This window comes from Notothenia rossii (genome assembly GCF_949606895.1).
Source record: "Notothenia rossii genome assembly, chromosome: 2".
Lineage (NCBI taxonomy): Eukaryota > Metazoa > Chordata > Actinopteri > Perciformes > Nototheniidae > Notothenia > Notothenia rossii.
Genome location: NC_136904.1, coordinates 7,968,072 through 7,984,750, shown reverse-complemented (window position 1 = coordinate 7,984,750; position 16,679 = coordinate 7,968,072).

Genomic DNA, 16,679 nt, shown 5'->3' with positions numbered 1-16,679 from the left:
ATATAAAAGAAGATATACAAGCAATTCACATGCAAATGCTGAGGGTGATTTAGAAAAGAGGGGGAGAAAGGGGAAATGTGCTATTGAAAGCCAGTGGAGGGATGGGGATGGGGGAAAGGGGGGTGGGGGGTGAGGATAGAGGAGGGGGGAGGTCGCTTTAAGCGTTGGCGAGGGAGGTGTGAGGTGGCGGCGCTGTGAAACAGAGAGACATTTGTGTAATCTGGCTCTATGTATCACCACTTCTGAATAATGACATGAAAAAAGAGACTTACCTCATCTGCCTGGTAGAGCCAAGGCATCAATAAAAGGGCCGAACAATGGAATTACTATTAGCCCAGCCTCTGCGCCCAAGCTACATCACCAGTATTCTTTGGAGCCACTGGCAAGAAGATTAATGTTTTGTTAAATATCAGTGTGGGAGCATGTGAAGAGGGGAGCGAAGAGGAGGGGGGGGGGGGGGGGGGGGGGGTTGCTTACTGGGTCTTCTAAACTTAGTCAGCCCTGGCTCTCTTTGTAATTATGGTGTTGCTACGGATGCGTCCCACTCTCTCTCTCTCTTCCCAAGTGTTAGCGGAGCGTTGTTATGGTATCAGATGCATGTATTTGTCAAGAGGATTATGGGTAATGTTGCGTGGACATGTGTGGCTTGCTGCTCTGATGCATTCCTTGGCCTGAAGCCCTCATGGCAAAATGTTCTATGTTGCCAACTTAATGCACCGGCTCCTGTGTGACACTGAGCCCAATCGTCTCTGTCCTTATTTATTAGCCTAGTCTGCTTTTCTTAAGAACTTTGGAACATATTTAAGAAATTGCAAGACCCTACATTTGACTTAAAGGGGACCTATCATTCAAAATGCACTTTGTGATGTCTTGTATACATAACTATGTGTCCCCGGTGCGTCGGGGAACTCACGCAGCGTCAGAAAATAAAACCCTCCCTCTTTTCCTCCATACCCACATCTTTTAAAAACAGGGGTACAACGAGCGGATACAGATTTGCTGCCGATCTGACGTCAAATCGGCGACGGACCCACAAAAAGTTGCTATCAGAAACAATGCCTGACGTGTTTTGGACGTAATCTCGTCTTTTTTTACATTAGCAAGCCTCGCTAACACTCAGAGCTAACCTGTACTGGAGAGCACATGTGTTTAAAAAGCAGGAAGTAAAAAAAGGAACTCACCTTGTGATGAACCTGCAAGAGAAAAAGCATTTGAGCTCCATACTGTTTCAGAAATAATCCTTGATGTGGTTTAGAACAGGATGACGTTTTATCACAGCAGAATTTAACTTTATCTCCGGTAGAATTCTGATCAGGCATTAGCTCCGCCTCCTCTTTTTTTTTTTTTTTTTAAAGCCAATGACCCAAAATCCGCGTTTCTCTTACAGAGCTGCAAAAGAGGGGTTTGAGCAGTATGAGGCATGGCTACAATGGGTGATCTGTTTGATATTTTAAACAATAAACTTCACAGACATGTTTTGTTTAGGTATGGCCTTACAATATATTTTTCCAATATAGCATGATAGGTCCACTTTAAAAAAAAAAACTGAAACAAGCTTATAAAATCAAAGATGGTGTAATCGAAGGAAAAATAATTGTGACAATAGTCGACGGTGTTTACATTTGAAGTAGAATAGTAGTTTCCAAATGTATGAAAAAAATTAGAAATGGCGCAGAACCTAATTTATGATACAAGCCAACTTTATATGACACGTACAATTGTATTTATTTACTTATTCATAAGAAAGTAAATGAGGAAAAGACTTCTGGTTAATGTCAAATTGTCTTTGATGGAAAAAAATGTGGACAGGATTGATGTCCTTTGTATTTGGTTAAGTGCATCTTAATCCAATGTGCTTAATAGATTTCAAGTGCACGCTGAATTTAAATAGTTGTTTAATATAAAAACACAAGACGGCATGAACCTGATGTCCACTGTCTCCCTTATAATTTGCACAATTTTCCCAGATCAATATTATTCAATATATAGACACATGTTCCCCCCATCTGATCACTACACTCCTGATACTTGTACATGTCAGTTTCCTAATGACATATGTTCATCATACATGTTATCTTTCAGCTGCAGTGTTCTCACAGTTGCAGCTATTAAAGTGAAACTGCCCAGTGCAACCACAGCTGACCGCTGAAGCACTTCGGGGTTTAGGTCCTCATTCAATAGCACCTCAACTTTATTTAAACAGGCGATTTTCCATTTGCACTCTTTCCTAACCTCTGGGTTACTCTGCACCCTCTGTGTTAAATATCATAAGAACACAGAATGTAGAAACACAAAACAGTCAACAGCAGAGGTAGTTAACTAAAAGTCGTGGGTAACACTGAAACATCCCAGCTATCATATGTGGGTTTCTCTTAACCAGGATGCGGCCGTTAAAGCAGCAATATTTCTGTTTACTTTTGGTTTGTTTTTCACCTAGATTGCCATCACCACCAGCCACAGAACCTTTTTAGTTGTTCTGACGCAAATGTGAGTCACATTTAGTCATGTAATGACTTTCTCCACTCGTAAAACATAAACAATATACACACAAACACACACAAAACCTACAGTTCTTCCTTTGAGGGAAAGAGGCCTCTAATTTAAATGGCATTTGCATGTGTTTGTATACTATATGTGCAACTCACCAGACATCCTACCCCTGTGTAAGTAACAGCACAGGTGGGGGTTACGGACCCACAATATCACACACCCTCATAAATCTATGGCCCCTGTAGCATTTATGTCGGTGGCCTGTGATCTAGGGTGATAGGCATGTCCGGACACAACTGCCCTCCCTCCTGCGCCTCGGCTCTTTTCTCCGTAGCGTGTATGAAAGAAACAAAAGGTCAGGGGTGAACCTGGTCGCATGACAACAGGCTGACAGGCTCAGTTGCTAAGGGGATAGGTGACAGGGTGGCACGGACGCGGGGTGACAAGGTGATGGCATGAGGTGACAGAAAGTTACCAGGTGAGGACGGAGGTGAGTGACGGCATCTGACCGACTCCCTCTCTTCTCCTTTGTCTGTCTTTCTTACTGTCATCCTTTCTCTCTGCGTCCACATCTTGCTCTCACCGGCAATCACACTCCGTCACACCTTTGAACTCCTTCTGCCTCGCTTTGACAGCAAATGTGTGTGTGGGCTTTCTTGTTAGAGCGTTTGTGTGTGTGCAAACATGGAAGTACTTGTGTACTTACACGTGTCATGTGATAAGGATGTATTTGTTCCAGCTTTTGCTTCAGTTGTAATCTGACTTCTTCTTGTTCATGCTTTTGTTTAGGCTCCTTTGAGCTACTTTATATATATTTATATGTGTGTACGTGTGTGTTCCACAGCACTTAACATCCTTCCTGTTTGCTCTCTTAGCTCTGAGTCATGGCTGAAGGGGAGGCATACATACTCCTGTTGGCAGTTGAGGAGAACCAGGGGGAGGAAATAAAAGGTACTCCCCTCATTTCATACACGAGCAACCTCGAACACTGACTCAGCAACCAACCATGGTGGGGGGGGGGGGGGGGGGTGTGTGTGTGTGTGTGTGTGTGTGTGTGTGTGTGTGTGTGTGTGTGTGTGTGTGTGTGTGTGTGTGTGTGTGTGTGTGTGTGTGTGTGTGTGTGTGTGTGTGTGTGTGTGTGTGTGTGTGTGTGTGTGTGTGTGTGTGTGTGTGCATATGGCAAGCGTGTTCCTACATGTGTATGCTTATGCATTGGTCTACATATTATGCCTTTCTAAGAATAACTTTGCATGGTTGCACAAATTGTTTGAGATCAGCGTTCATATTTGCACAATCTGCAGCGCAGCGGCGTGTTCTCAGAGTATCAGCCAGACATTATTCTGCTGGGAAGGGGAAAAGGATTTGACCTGTCTGGCCCTTCACACACCAAACGTCTTGTTCAGGGCAGCTCCTCCTCACCGGGGAGGTGAGGGGAGACACAATAGCAGCACTCATTGACCGGGTTAATAAGTATTCTGTCTTGGTCCCAGTCAGATGCTCTTTACCTTCTAATACACTGTCTGTGTGTTTCAGTCTTCAAAGCGGCACAGTGACCTCATGTCTGCCTAACACAGCTTTTGTAAACTAATGAATGACAGGGGCCGATCCATGGGTGTGTGTGTGTGTGTGTGTGAATTTGCACATATATAACTTCTCCCCCCTACTACACGCTCATCTACCTCATTTAGTGTGTGTGCAGGGAGTACTCTGTATGAGGGGATAGCTGTAGAACGGTGGTGTGTATGTGTGTGTAGCAGACAGGTAGGTGTGTGTTGGCTGCCTTTCCTCTGGGTCACATGGGGCATGTCACTCTACACTTTGTGTTGGATTGTTGCATGAGCTGTTTTGGCAAAAACAGACCTTTGTAATGTGGGTGATGTCACAAAGTAGCTTTGCCAACATTTACCAGTATGAATCAATCGCATAACACAAGAGGAATAGCAATAAAGGGTTTCAAAGAAGATCAAACGTATTATATTCATAATGGTAATAAACACATATAATACAATAAGCTGCAACAAATAGGCGACTGGTTAAATTAAAAAAGAAATGCCAACTTTTTAGATAAATAAATATCCAAGTATTCATCATGCAAAAATGAATCTCAAATAACAAGTTTTCTGTCATATTAAACATATTATGTACTAGATTTTGACTGACAAAAAATACTGCTGTACTTAGTGTGTTCTGGGACTTAAACTTGTGACCCTCTGGTTCTTAAGCTTTACAGACAGAGCTACTGCCGTCATTTGTACCACCTACTGTGATACCTGCCTATATATAAAATCCATAGCCTGCAGCGACATTCTTCCCGTCTACTATCAAGAGGTGTTTCTTCAGGTCATGGTTGCTCTCTTTGCTCAATCTGGTTACATTTGCCATAATGAATTAAACAGTCTTGGCTACTAGCCAGTCATATATTTTCCATGACGTACATGTGAGAGTCAGTATTGTTGTGTTGGAAATGTGTGTCAGTTTTAGGAAACACCAATCGATATTTTTGCAAAAAATATGATGACCAGTCCTTCTACAGTGTGTTCTGCAATAACCTTGGACATAGGACCCAAAATATGTGTTCTTTTTGAGTCATTGAAATCTGATACTCACTTTCATAAAAAGTGTGCTTTACCGTAAAAAGTGGGTCAAATGTTAGATGTTTAGAAAGCTTGCGTTAGCTAGACTTGAACTGGCAACACTCTGGTTCCTAAGCCTTACAGACAGAGCAACTGCCATCTTTTGTTCTAATCACTCGTATATAAATATGCACTCCCGCAGCGATGTTCTTCTTGACTGCTGTTAAAAAGGTCAGGTCAAGGCAGCATCCGACCTGGTCTCCATCAGGTGACCTGGCTCTGCTCAGCTGGTGTGTTGTCCAGTGCCAGAGGAGAGGACTAACGCATGAGGGACATAAGCCATCAGCGTCAAGGGAGGGAGAGAGGAGCCTCTGCCATGTCCTGCTGCCGTGAGCTGTTTGTTTACAGGAAGGTGCCACTTGGCTGTGTGTGTGTGTGTGTGTGTGTGTGTGTGTGTGTGTGTGTGTGTGTGTGTGTGTGTGTGTGTGTGTGTGTGTGTGTGTGTGTGTGTGTGTGTGTGTGTGTGTGTGTGTGTGTGTGTGTGTGTGTGTGTGTGTGTGTGTGTGTGTGTGTGTGTGTGTGTGTGTGTGTGTGTGTGTGTGTGTGTGTGTGTGTGTGTGTGTGTTGCTAAGGGCCTGGATGGAGAGATAGGACCTCCTTCATCTCTAATGACTATTGAGAGTGTCTCACAAGATGACAGCCTGCAGAGAGCACCTGGCTGGCTCACCCCCCACTGGTTCCTCGCGCTGTAGGAGGCCAAGAGAAACAGTTTATGTATGTGCAGCTCTCACTGAATCCCGAGGTCATGTGATCCTCTCCCTAATTGTCATGTTTAAATCTCTTCAAGAGAAGAGATGGAAAATTCCAATCCTCGGAGGTCATGCGCTCAGGCCACCAGACCTTTTTGTTTGCTCATGCAAGACTGAAAAAGGTAACAGTCTATGTTTATATAATTTTATAGCTTCTTATGTCGGGCACGGAGAAGAAAAACAACATTTCACTGCAAGTTGGTCTGTGATTTATGTCGTGTTTGGACAAGTATGAACAATCCATCTTTTATGGGGACTTAATTTCCTTTAAAAAATCCTATTATTCCCTTAGAGAGGAATGTGTGTTTGAATCAGATATTTAATATGTTGATATAGCGCATGGTAATATAATACACCCCTTTAAGGACACAGTCTGTAATGTATTTGTTTCACGTTTACGATGGTAGCTTGGGTGCTTTTTTTTTATAGAGGTGTACAGTAGCAACAGTTATGAAGTCGTGAGCGTGGTAAATGTCATTTGTCATTTTAATTTCATACAGCAGCCCACTGTTAAAAGCTTATTCCAGTAATCATACACGTCGGAGCCCCTCCACACTGCCAAAGTATGGGTGAACACCTCGCAATTAGTTATCTGCATTTTGTTGAGACGTTTATAATTCCCACAACCTAATACAGGAGCATCGACTCAAATTACAGGCTTTGAGTTTCACGGTGAGAACTTATTTATTGTGGCACCTTCTCTTTCTTTGCCGGTGTCAGTCGACTACAAAACCTAATTAGTGCTTTCAGCTCGACACCCATTAGCTGAAACACGATCCTTGGCCTTGTGGAGAAAAATAATTATGACATTCCTCTTATAAATCATTGGTTATGTCCTGAGCCCCTTTCAATGGAAATATGATTTCCCACTACAAATTGTCCAACCTGTTTTACGTTCTCCAACACATAATTAAAGCCGTGGTGTGTGAGAGGAAGTAATTTTGTTCAAAGGCTTTTGGCAACAGCGGCGCTATGTCTTTTCTGCTTGTTTAGAGAGCAGCTACTGGCAAACCTGGACATGAGAGCTGTGTAATGGATTAGGAACAACAGCAGGAACATGTGTGAATACCCTGGATTTGTCCGTCAGCCAGGAGACATGGGAAAGGATATACATCATGGACTGGCAGGGGTGATTTGTGGGTCATCAGGTACAGCGAGGGCCACCGACAAACCGCTTTCTGACTTTGAGAAAAGGTGTCCACACATTAGGGGCTGCCGGGCCCAAACAAGTCTGCTTTATTCTCCTGGGGAGGTGGGCTTCAAACCACACGTAGCCATGCGTGACTCAGTGAGCTTCAGTGAATGAATACCATTGAAGAAAAAAATGTCCATGGGTACACATACATATGATTGACATGCATTACGACAGCCTAAAGCTTGTTATAAGGCAGAGATAATACCCAACGAGTTCTATCTATCAGTCTGTCTATCTTTCTATTCTTAATACCTCCATATGGTCAAAGATAAGTGCATAGAGTTGGCTCTTGAGGATACTTGGGTTTAACCCTGCTTATTGTTGTAGTGGATGGGCTAATCTCCTTCATACTTGTAATCCTCCTGAAGCAGGAACATTAAGTTATAGTGTCCTGTTTATCTGTGCCCTTCCAGGTTGCACTGTTACCCTCTGTGTGTGTGTGTGTGTGTGTGTGTGTGTGTGTGTGTGTGTGTGTGTGTGTGTGTGTGTGTGTGTGTGTGTGTGTGTGTGTGTGTGTGTGTGTGTGTGTGTGTGTGTGTGTGTGTGTGTGTGTGTGTGTGTGTGTGTGTGTGTGTGTGTGTGTGTGTGTGTGTGTGTGTGTGTGTGTGTGTGTGTACTGTATATTATGTGTGGGAGGAAGTGACAGCCTGCACCAACGTCAGTCAGACAAGGCTGTCTGAGTGCCTTGCAGAGGTCAGAGGGCAAATCTTGTGGTAATCTGCTAATCCAATTGGCCTTCCGTATTCACATGATCTGCCAGGCTGCAGGACAGCTATGTTCTGTTCACACACACACACACACACACACACACATATGTGGTTATACACACGCTCGCCTCCTGTCCGATCCCTTCCTTCGCGACAGTATTTGACTCCATGACACCGACCCGTTTGATTCCACTTAGGCTGAAGCAGATTAGTGAAGGTGACTCCTGAGGGGAAATTCCGCTGCATAATTGGCATAATTCATAAACCAATTAAAAGCACATTCTAAAGAGCATTATTATGCGACTATTATTAACTCCCTGTGATGGGATAAGCATGGTCCCACTGATGCATGCGTGCTCACTTCCTATCAAACATACATACAACTTTACAAGTACTCCTGTGTGTTATTTGAAGTTTCAGTAATATGATCCCGATCATCGACAAAAGAGTTCCTGTGCAGGAAAACTCTGACTGACCCTGTTTATGCTTCAAAGTCAACTTCAGCATGTAGACAGAGGCACAGCATATTCTCTGTCTGATGAGCAGCATGTTGCAACATGAAAGATATTTACCGGCTTTTTATATTTCCTATGAAAACAAAAACATATACACATCATAGGAAGCATGCTGTAGCGGTAGAGGTTTGTGCCATCGTCGTAATACTTCTGGGACAGTCTCCCTAAGCCTCAACCCGCCCTGCCACCCTGTCTGTGCAAACTAACATGCCGCATATGAAAGGAAAGTACTGACTACATGTGTTTCCCATGCTTACATAAGATAACAACCACATCATGGCTAGCAGGCTTCGCTGCGAGTGTGTGACGCTCTCCGCAGCACCAAAGCCAAGGCTTAGGAAGGGACTGGATCCCATTTCCCAGGCCGGAGCAGCACCGCAGGGCAGAGTGTGGAAACTGAACTAATTGCAGGATATTGGTCCTCAGATGATTAGAGGAGGGCATGGAATGCCTGGTCTGTGATGCAAGCAGACCAAGGTGAGACTAATGACAAATGCATTTTTGTATGTCTTCAGATAAGACTGTATCCCAAAGTGGAAGCCCGTGGCATTGTGACAAGGATGGAAAGGCTTCCTGTTGGCCTGAGAGGACGGTTGCAACCAGTTAGGGTGTCTACATTACATTCTAAAATACAACTTCCCAATAGTGTTGAAGCTGAACTTTTTGAATAAACAGCATTCTTACCAAACACCTCAACAGTTCTTGTTTGTTCTCCCTTTTTAAATATTTTGTTGGTTGGTTGGCTGATTGGTTGATTGGTTGGTTGGTTGGTTGGCTGATTGGTTGATTGGTTTGTTGGTTGGTTGGCTGGTTGGTTGGCTGATTGGTTGGTTGGTTGGTTGGTTGGTTGGTTGGTTGGTTGGTTGGTTGGTTGGTTGGTTGGTTGGTTGGTTGGTTGATTGGTTGGCTGGTTGGTTGGTTGGTTGGTTGGTTGGTTGGTTGGTTGGTTGGTTGGTTGGTTGGTTGGTTGGTTGGTTGGTTGGTTGATTGGTTGGTTGGTTGGTTGGTTGGTTGGTTGGTTGGTTGGTTGATTGGTTGGCTGGTTGGTTGGTTGGTTGGTTGGTTGGTTGGTTGGTTGGTTGGTTGGTTGGTTGGTTGGTTGATTGGTTGGTTGGTTGGTTGGTTGGTTGGTTGGTTGGTTGATTGGTTGGTTGGTTGGTGGGTTGGTTGGTTGGGTGGGTTGGTGGGTTGGTATTTCGTCAACATTTTCTGAAGGATACATACATTGTGTATATCTTTTAATATTTATGTACATTTAGTGTTTACCTGACACCTGTTCAATAACATCATATGTTTACAATGCACAGAATTATGCCCAATCTAAAACCTTAAACAGAACAGTGTCGACTATGGCATGTAATCCCGTTTATAAAACAGAAAACTGCTAACCCCAGTCTTTTATTATAGTTGTCTCAAGCAATATGCAACAAGTGGTAATTATTTTCCGTTGTTTCCATACAGCTGGCCCAACTCCTCAGCTATGCTTCTGTTTGTGTCCCGAAATGTTGGCCATACTGAGCAGGAGGCATTTTGGAACGAGTGCTGCAGTCCCTCTGTGCGACACCAACCCCTTTGATTCTGTGTCTGCGTTTAGTCGCCCCCTTTGTTTGCAGTGTTTGTTTGATGTTACTTTAGCAGAAAGAGACAGACACCATTGAGTAGTGGGAGTGCTGTTCTGCTGCGTGCCATTCACGCCTGCTGTAGAGCGCACAGAGTCAAACACAACAAGGGTAGGCCATTGTTTACCAGTGGAACTAATCACCCTGATGGCACCTCCATAAATCCCCCTCCCTGTCGACAGTGATTGGAGTGTACCTATGTGTGACCATGGACAATACAAATGTGCCAAAGGCAAATAGAATTGGGGTGCACTGAGGCAATATTTAGCTTGGCCAGATGGCCGGTTGCATGCAGCAGGCTTCTTAGCCCTCCACATCTGCTCCTTATGATGTGCCAGCAACTGACTCTCACATTTTCTTGTTAGGGCTTTTCTTTGCACCCAAGTTGGTCCCACCGCAGAATCACACCTCTCCGCTTTAACCTGTCTTCTGGAGGACATCTTTTCACTTTCAAGCAGTCCTCTGTTTCTCCTTCCTCTTGTTTCAGACTGGGCCCCAGTAAAAACTCCTCTCCTCTTTTATTTTTACTTCCTAGTCCTGGAAGCTGATCAGACTTACGGTGTGGTCCTGTTGCATCACCAGTCCACACACAGAAGCTTGCTTTTGCAGCTGTTTAATATAAATTCTCTTCAAATATCTTAGTCCAGATGGTTTATTTTTACAAACAATACACAGGGCTGCATTCCTACTGAGCCCCCCGTCCCCACCCCTTTACTGTCTGTCTAACTATGCAGCTTCACTTCAGAGGAGCAGAAATACAGGCACTACCATGCAGAGTGTGCACAGATGGTCCAGTGGCTCTGCTGTCATACAAACAGGCTTCAATAAAAAAGATATATACACATGTATCAGTATGGATACATAAGCCATTCATTTTCAAAGGAGGTGCCATGCACGTGGACCCGCACACTTCTTTATGTGAGAGACAGATGTTCAGAGAGGAGAAACAAAAACATGTATATGGATTTTGGATTCTGATGTGTTTATTTTAATAGGATACATACCCATTTGTCAGAGATCACTAGGCTTCTAAATGATTTCCAGATGACAAACCAGTATTGTGTTAGTGTCAGTGATATTCAACAGCATGTCTGCCCTCACTTCAGCCGGCACAAACTACAAATAAAATACAGACATTCATCATCTTCATTTATGAACACATGTAAATACTGCTGTACCCCCTGAAATGATTGAAACATTGAATCTAAATATTGCAAATACCACTGCAAATCATTTATATTCTGCAAATATCTTTCTATAAGAGCTTTAAATTTAAGTTTTGTCCTTCTGCTTTTTAAACTTGTGTCATAATACATGTGTTTGTTATTAAAGCTTGTTTGTTTATTTGCTAAAGTTCTTTAGCGCATAGAAAGGACACACTTTCTTTGCTTTGAAATAGTGCTAAAATCATTAATTGATACATATAAGATTCTGGTCTGACATGAACCATGAACCACTTTAAACATATATTAAAATAAGTTATTTATTAAGCAAAGACCTCAAAGAAGTCTCTAATATTTGGGTTGTGTGCTGTCAATTACAAAATAAATTGTGTTGCACTCGTAGAATGTTATCGTGGGGTTTTCTTTTACGCTTTTCTGACATTTTTCACATGAGTGATTAATGCTTAATCAGAAAGACATTTTCAACATTGATGATGACAGTAATCATTTAGCTGCAGCCCTGTTTCTAGCGGCAGCATAATCGTTCTGAAACCCATATTATGACAGTGAAGTGATCTCATCGTGGTTTGGACCGTTTTTTCCGCCTTTAAGAAAAATATTATTCCATCGCTGGAATGAACGGCTTATTAGCATTGACATTTTTTTGCAGTGTAGGTTCCCCCCCGCCCCCCCTCCCTCAGCGCTCCCCAGGCCTTACTGCCACATCCACTGCACATCCTCCGCTCCCTTCCGGGCCCCCAGCTCTGGAGCCTCACAAAGGAGCCCTAACAAGAGAGAAGAAAGAGCCAGTGCCACTTGGACGGGATTACATCCCAGTAAGATTCTTCAGTCCTCTTGGCCAGCCGCCCCTTAACCCTCCCCTTCCCTGATTAGAAAGTGAGCAGGGAAAGGCTGGCTGGAGATAGAAAAAGGCTCCACACATGTCCAATGAAGTGTTGCACTGTTGTGCGGAGTAGACTTGCTGAGCACCGTGTCAGTCTGCTTATCAGAAAGCCTGCCATTGAAGTTATTGTAACGTGTGTAGCTTATTTTTAAGTGCTTAAAACCGTAGGAATAAGATCAGAGGAAGTGTTGTGTTCTCAACTGACATTATTATTGGTGATTTATGTCATAGGATCATGTATAGGAGTGTTACCTTTCTTTGTTTTAAAGAACGTATCCAGACTTTGCACATTGGCTTAATGATTTAACACATTTCTTAAGTAAGATAAAAAATGTAGGAGAGCAATCTTTAATGTAACAGTTTCATATAAAAAGACAACATAAAACAGGCCGAGAAGTAAGATATTCATGGTAGCACCGTACACGACATTCAAGGAGCATAGCTTAAGGCCAAAAGTAAATTATATGTATGTGAGATTTATATTGATAACCCTTATTACTTTAATTATTTAACAGACAAACCAAAATGTTTCATTGTTTAATGTGGTATTCCCGAGTGTAAACTCTATTTTCAGATCATGCTCTGACATGCCCCCAATTCAGTCTGTAAGGGGTATGGACACCACGGCCTTTTACCTTACCCTTTTTAAATATGTAATACCTTCCTGTCGTCAGACCCCCCCCCCCCCCACATTCCCTCCATCCTGACCTTTCTTTCTTCTGTCCTGCAATCATTCACTAGGTGTTATTCATTAAATACCTCACGTCATATTGTTTTATAATCAGATTACTTAATATTTAGACTTGTTTGCTCTGGTTTTGTTGTTTTAAGTAAGGCATGCCCCTAAAAAAGTATAAAATACAAAAGGAAAAACCTTTATTCATACCTGTAGTGAAATCCAGGTGTTATTGCAGCAAAAAGACAAAGTTCTAAAGACTATAAGACAGGTAAGTGTTAACACTTTAATGATATATAAGAACATCTCAACAATAGAATTAGGTCAAACTCTTTAAATAAATACACATATGAATAATTATGAATTTTAAAATACAAACAAAGTCTCTAATGTATATTTTTAAAACATTGATAGAAGTTCAAAGGCTCTTTTGAAGAGAAAAATAAACACATTTTGAGATTCAACAACAGATCAAAGTGCTTGCAGAGATATTTCTTGCAGTGTAGATGTCGGTGATGTACCAGCAGTGAAGTTGAGTGATGGCCTCTATGTCCCCCCTTTTTACACCACCTGAGCCCCATGCCCCCTTCAATGGTGGTGGAAGGGGTCAGGTGACAGGTGGACAAAAACCAGTAGCCTCAGAGTAAATGATGCATGCCCCAGGATCAGTAAATAAGAGGCAAGGTGCCATTAAAGTAGGGCAGCCTGCATAGCTGCCATTCCTGCTGGGCTCCTGGTGGTGTGAGGGGTCACCTGGCAGGCCCCTCCGTGATGAGTGTAGTGTGTGTGTGTCTTTGGAAGCACTATCACTCATCAGTCATTTTAAATTGTATTTATATGGCAAATATGTATATTCAATCAGTTGGAATTGGTCGTTTCCTTGTAAACAATTAATGTTTTTTGTCCCCAACTGTTAAATCTATGAAAGTATGCTCATTATTGAACATTTCTGTAATAGGTGTTGGAACAATCTGTCTTTACACCTTTCAAAGTCAAAAGTCAAAGTCAACTTTATTGTCAATCTTTCAGTTTGTGTGTACAGACAGAGAGATTGAAATACCGTTTCCCACAATCCCGAATATACAAACAAATATAAAAATATGTATACCAATATATACACAATCAAAAGAGACATTCATACATATTATGGACACATTAAGACCTAAATAAAACACAACAATCAATATATACAAAATAACAGTCACTTCAATATCTTTGAGAGTGTACATTAGTGCAGGACTGTCCATAGCAGCGTAAAAAAAAGTGTTTGGTGCTGGACTTTGTGTGTGTGTTCACCTTTGTGTGTGTATGGATAGATATGTGTGTGTTCACCTTTGTGTGTGTATATGGATTGATATGTGTGTGTTCACCTTTGTGTGTGTATATGGATTGATATGTGTGTGTTCACCTTTGTGTGTGTATGGATAGATATGTGTGTGTTCACCTTTGTGTGCGTATATGGATTGTTATGTGTGTGTTATTTGTGTTGAAGTGGTGGATGAAGGTAGCGTGTGTGCAGACTGCAGAAACTGATGTATGTTGTTGAAGTAGTGGTCAAGAGCTGCAACACGTTCACACAAAAAAAACCTGCCCCCAAGATAAATGGAAATAGCTTTGGGGCTGATGGCATAGACCAGATTATAGTTGTTTGTAGATGACGGCAGTAATAGCCGTTATTCTTTTGTTGTGTTTCTTTTTCTCACTTATCTTCCAGGGAGATGCCTGACATAGTCATTTCAGCTGCGAGGAAGGTTAAGTAATTCCACAAAATAAAACTGATGGGGTAATCGCCACATCCACCTTCACTTTTGTCACCGCCGTTCCATTTTTTATGTTTTACTTCAGCCAATAAAAACCTTGGTCAATAAAAAAAGACAATTGTAAAAAAAAAAACAATTGTAAATAAAGAAATAAAAAATACATACATAAATAAATCAAAAATAAATAATACAAGATAAAAAAAAGTAAATAAATAAACTTAATAAAATAATCTAGTTAAATAAACAAAACAAAAAAATACATCTATAAAAAAAAGTTTAAAAAAGTAAATTAAATAATCTAGATAAATAATAGAAATGTAATTTGTACGTAGCTCCTTTAAAAACATTTGGCTTGTGAAGGTGCCGGATTCTTTCTAGTTTCTTTCTTCATTGTTGAACGCACTCGTTGTAAGTCGTTCTGAATCAAATCATCTGCTAAACATCATGTGATGTAATGTAACAGCCAGGGAGAGAGATGGGCTGTTGTTATTTATGGGAAAGGCGTTATGTTTAGCAGCTAACCTCAAAGCTGTGAGAAAAGCAAAGTGGGGCGGGGGTGTTCTGGCTTCCCTCCGGAGCTCCATCGTTCACCGGAGCCAGGGAGGCAGCTGCTTGCTGGTCCAGCCAGGATCCCCCCCTCCTCAGCCACGATCCCCCCCTCCCCTCAGCCAGGACCCCCCCTCCCCTCAGCAAGGACCCCCCCAGCAGGTCCCCCCCTCCCCTCAGCCAGGACCCCCTCAGCCAGGCCCTGCAGCTCTGCTCTCTGGAGCTAGAGACCGACGAGGCCTGGATCACCTCCGTCTCCCACATCGCAGCCAGGGCAGCAGCAGCCGCCAAGCCCCCTCCCCAGCTCCCAGCCAGGCCCCTTTGTGGTGCTCCACTGCCCAGTAATTGATGCCTTGCATTGGGGATATATTTAATCACCATAACAAGGAGCTGGTAGGAATAAAATGATCTTGTAAAGGCGCTGCAAAGCTCTCCAAACAAGCTGGATCAGAGAGCATGTGTGTATGGGCACGCATTCGCTCTCTCGCGCTTGATTATTTGGAATTTCTGAAACTCACCTAGGTCTACCTCTTTACCTCGACTCCACCCGAAAAACACGACTGCAGGCCAACAAATTTCATTACAACAGCCCTAAACTGCACTGTTTTAGAGCCTTCTAATTATTCCTCTCTCAGATGTGGTCGTGTTGAGAAAGGCCGTAAATCAACAGAAGTCGGAGCTCGAGGCCTGGAGCTGTGAGAAAACTGAAACAAATGATCTGCTCTTTCCTGCTCCCACCATCCCTCTCTCCAACACCTCACCTCACTGTCCGCCTCCTTTGACTTCCAGGCAGCATGGAAGATGAAACTGAAGGACGAACACAGCAGGAAGCCCGTGTAGTCTGGTGGGTTGGGAGACACTCCTGTAAGATACTGAAGGAATCTTAATCGTTTCTCTGAACCTGTGCCGGCATCTGCCCAGATGTGGACGTTTCTTTACCGCTGATTGCCACTTAGCAGCTCCCCTCAAGCATTTGGGGGTTTAGTACATGTTCTCAAAGGAACTACTGGTAGCTGTGATACTATACAATACAATCGTACTTTATTGCCAGATAAAGTGTAAGAAGTTTCTTTCTTAATTGCGGATCCACATGCAACATCAACAAAGACTTATATTTAAGAAAAGAAACAAGTGAACAGACATTTAACATGACATACAATCAGTAAAGACGTTTTCAAAACCTTTTGATCAGGGATTTAACTTCTAGATTGACTGGTGTACAAAAAAGTGCTTCAGTCCATATTACTAAACTGTGAGACGCTGTATCTCTCATTTGATGGTAACTATTCATATTCACTGTTCAGGGCATGGTTGGGGTCAGAGACAAAGTTGTTGACAAGCCTCAACATGTTATCATGGTAGGTTGATTCATAGAGACTGTTTACAATCTTTCCTAAATGTAGGGTTTTTCTAGTGGTGGAAAAACACTTGTGGTAATATTGCAATAAGCAAAGACAGCTGAGGAATTGTGCACGAGTCCATGACACATGGCAACTTGTTTGCTTTAGGTGTGATTAAAATGTAGCGGGAGATAACAAGATCCCCACTGTAGGGACAGATAATGTTGCAATATGATAGCAGCACCAAGAATACTAGCATACTGGCAAATCAACTGTGGAGTGCACATAATACAAAGTGTCAGAAAGATTATCAGACTTCATGCCAATAATTTAAAAAAAATGTGTCTAAATAAAAGTACTAAACTGTCTGAGTTCTCCGTAT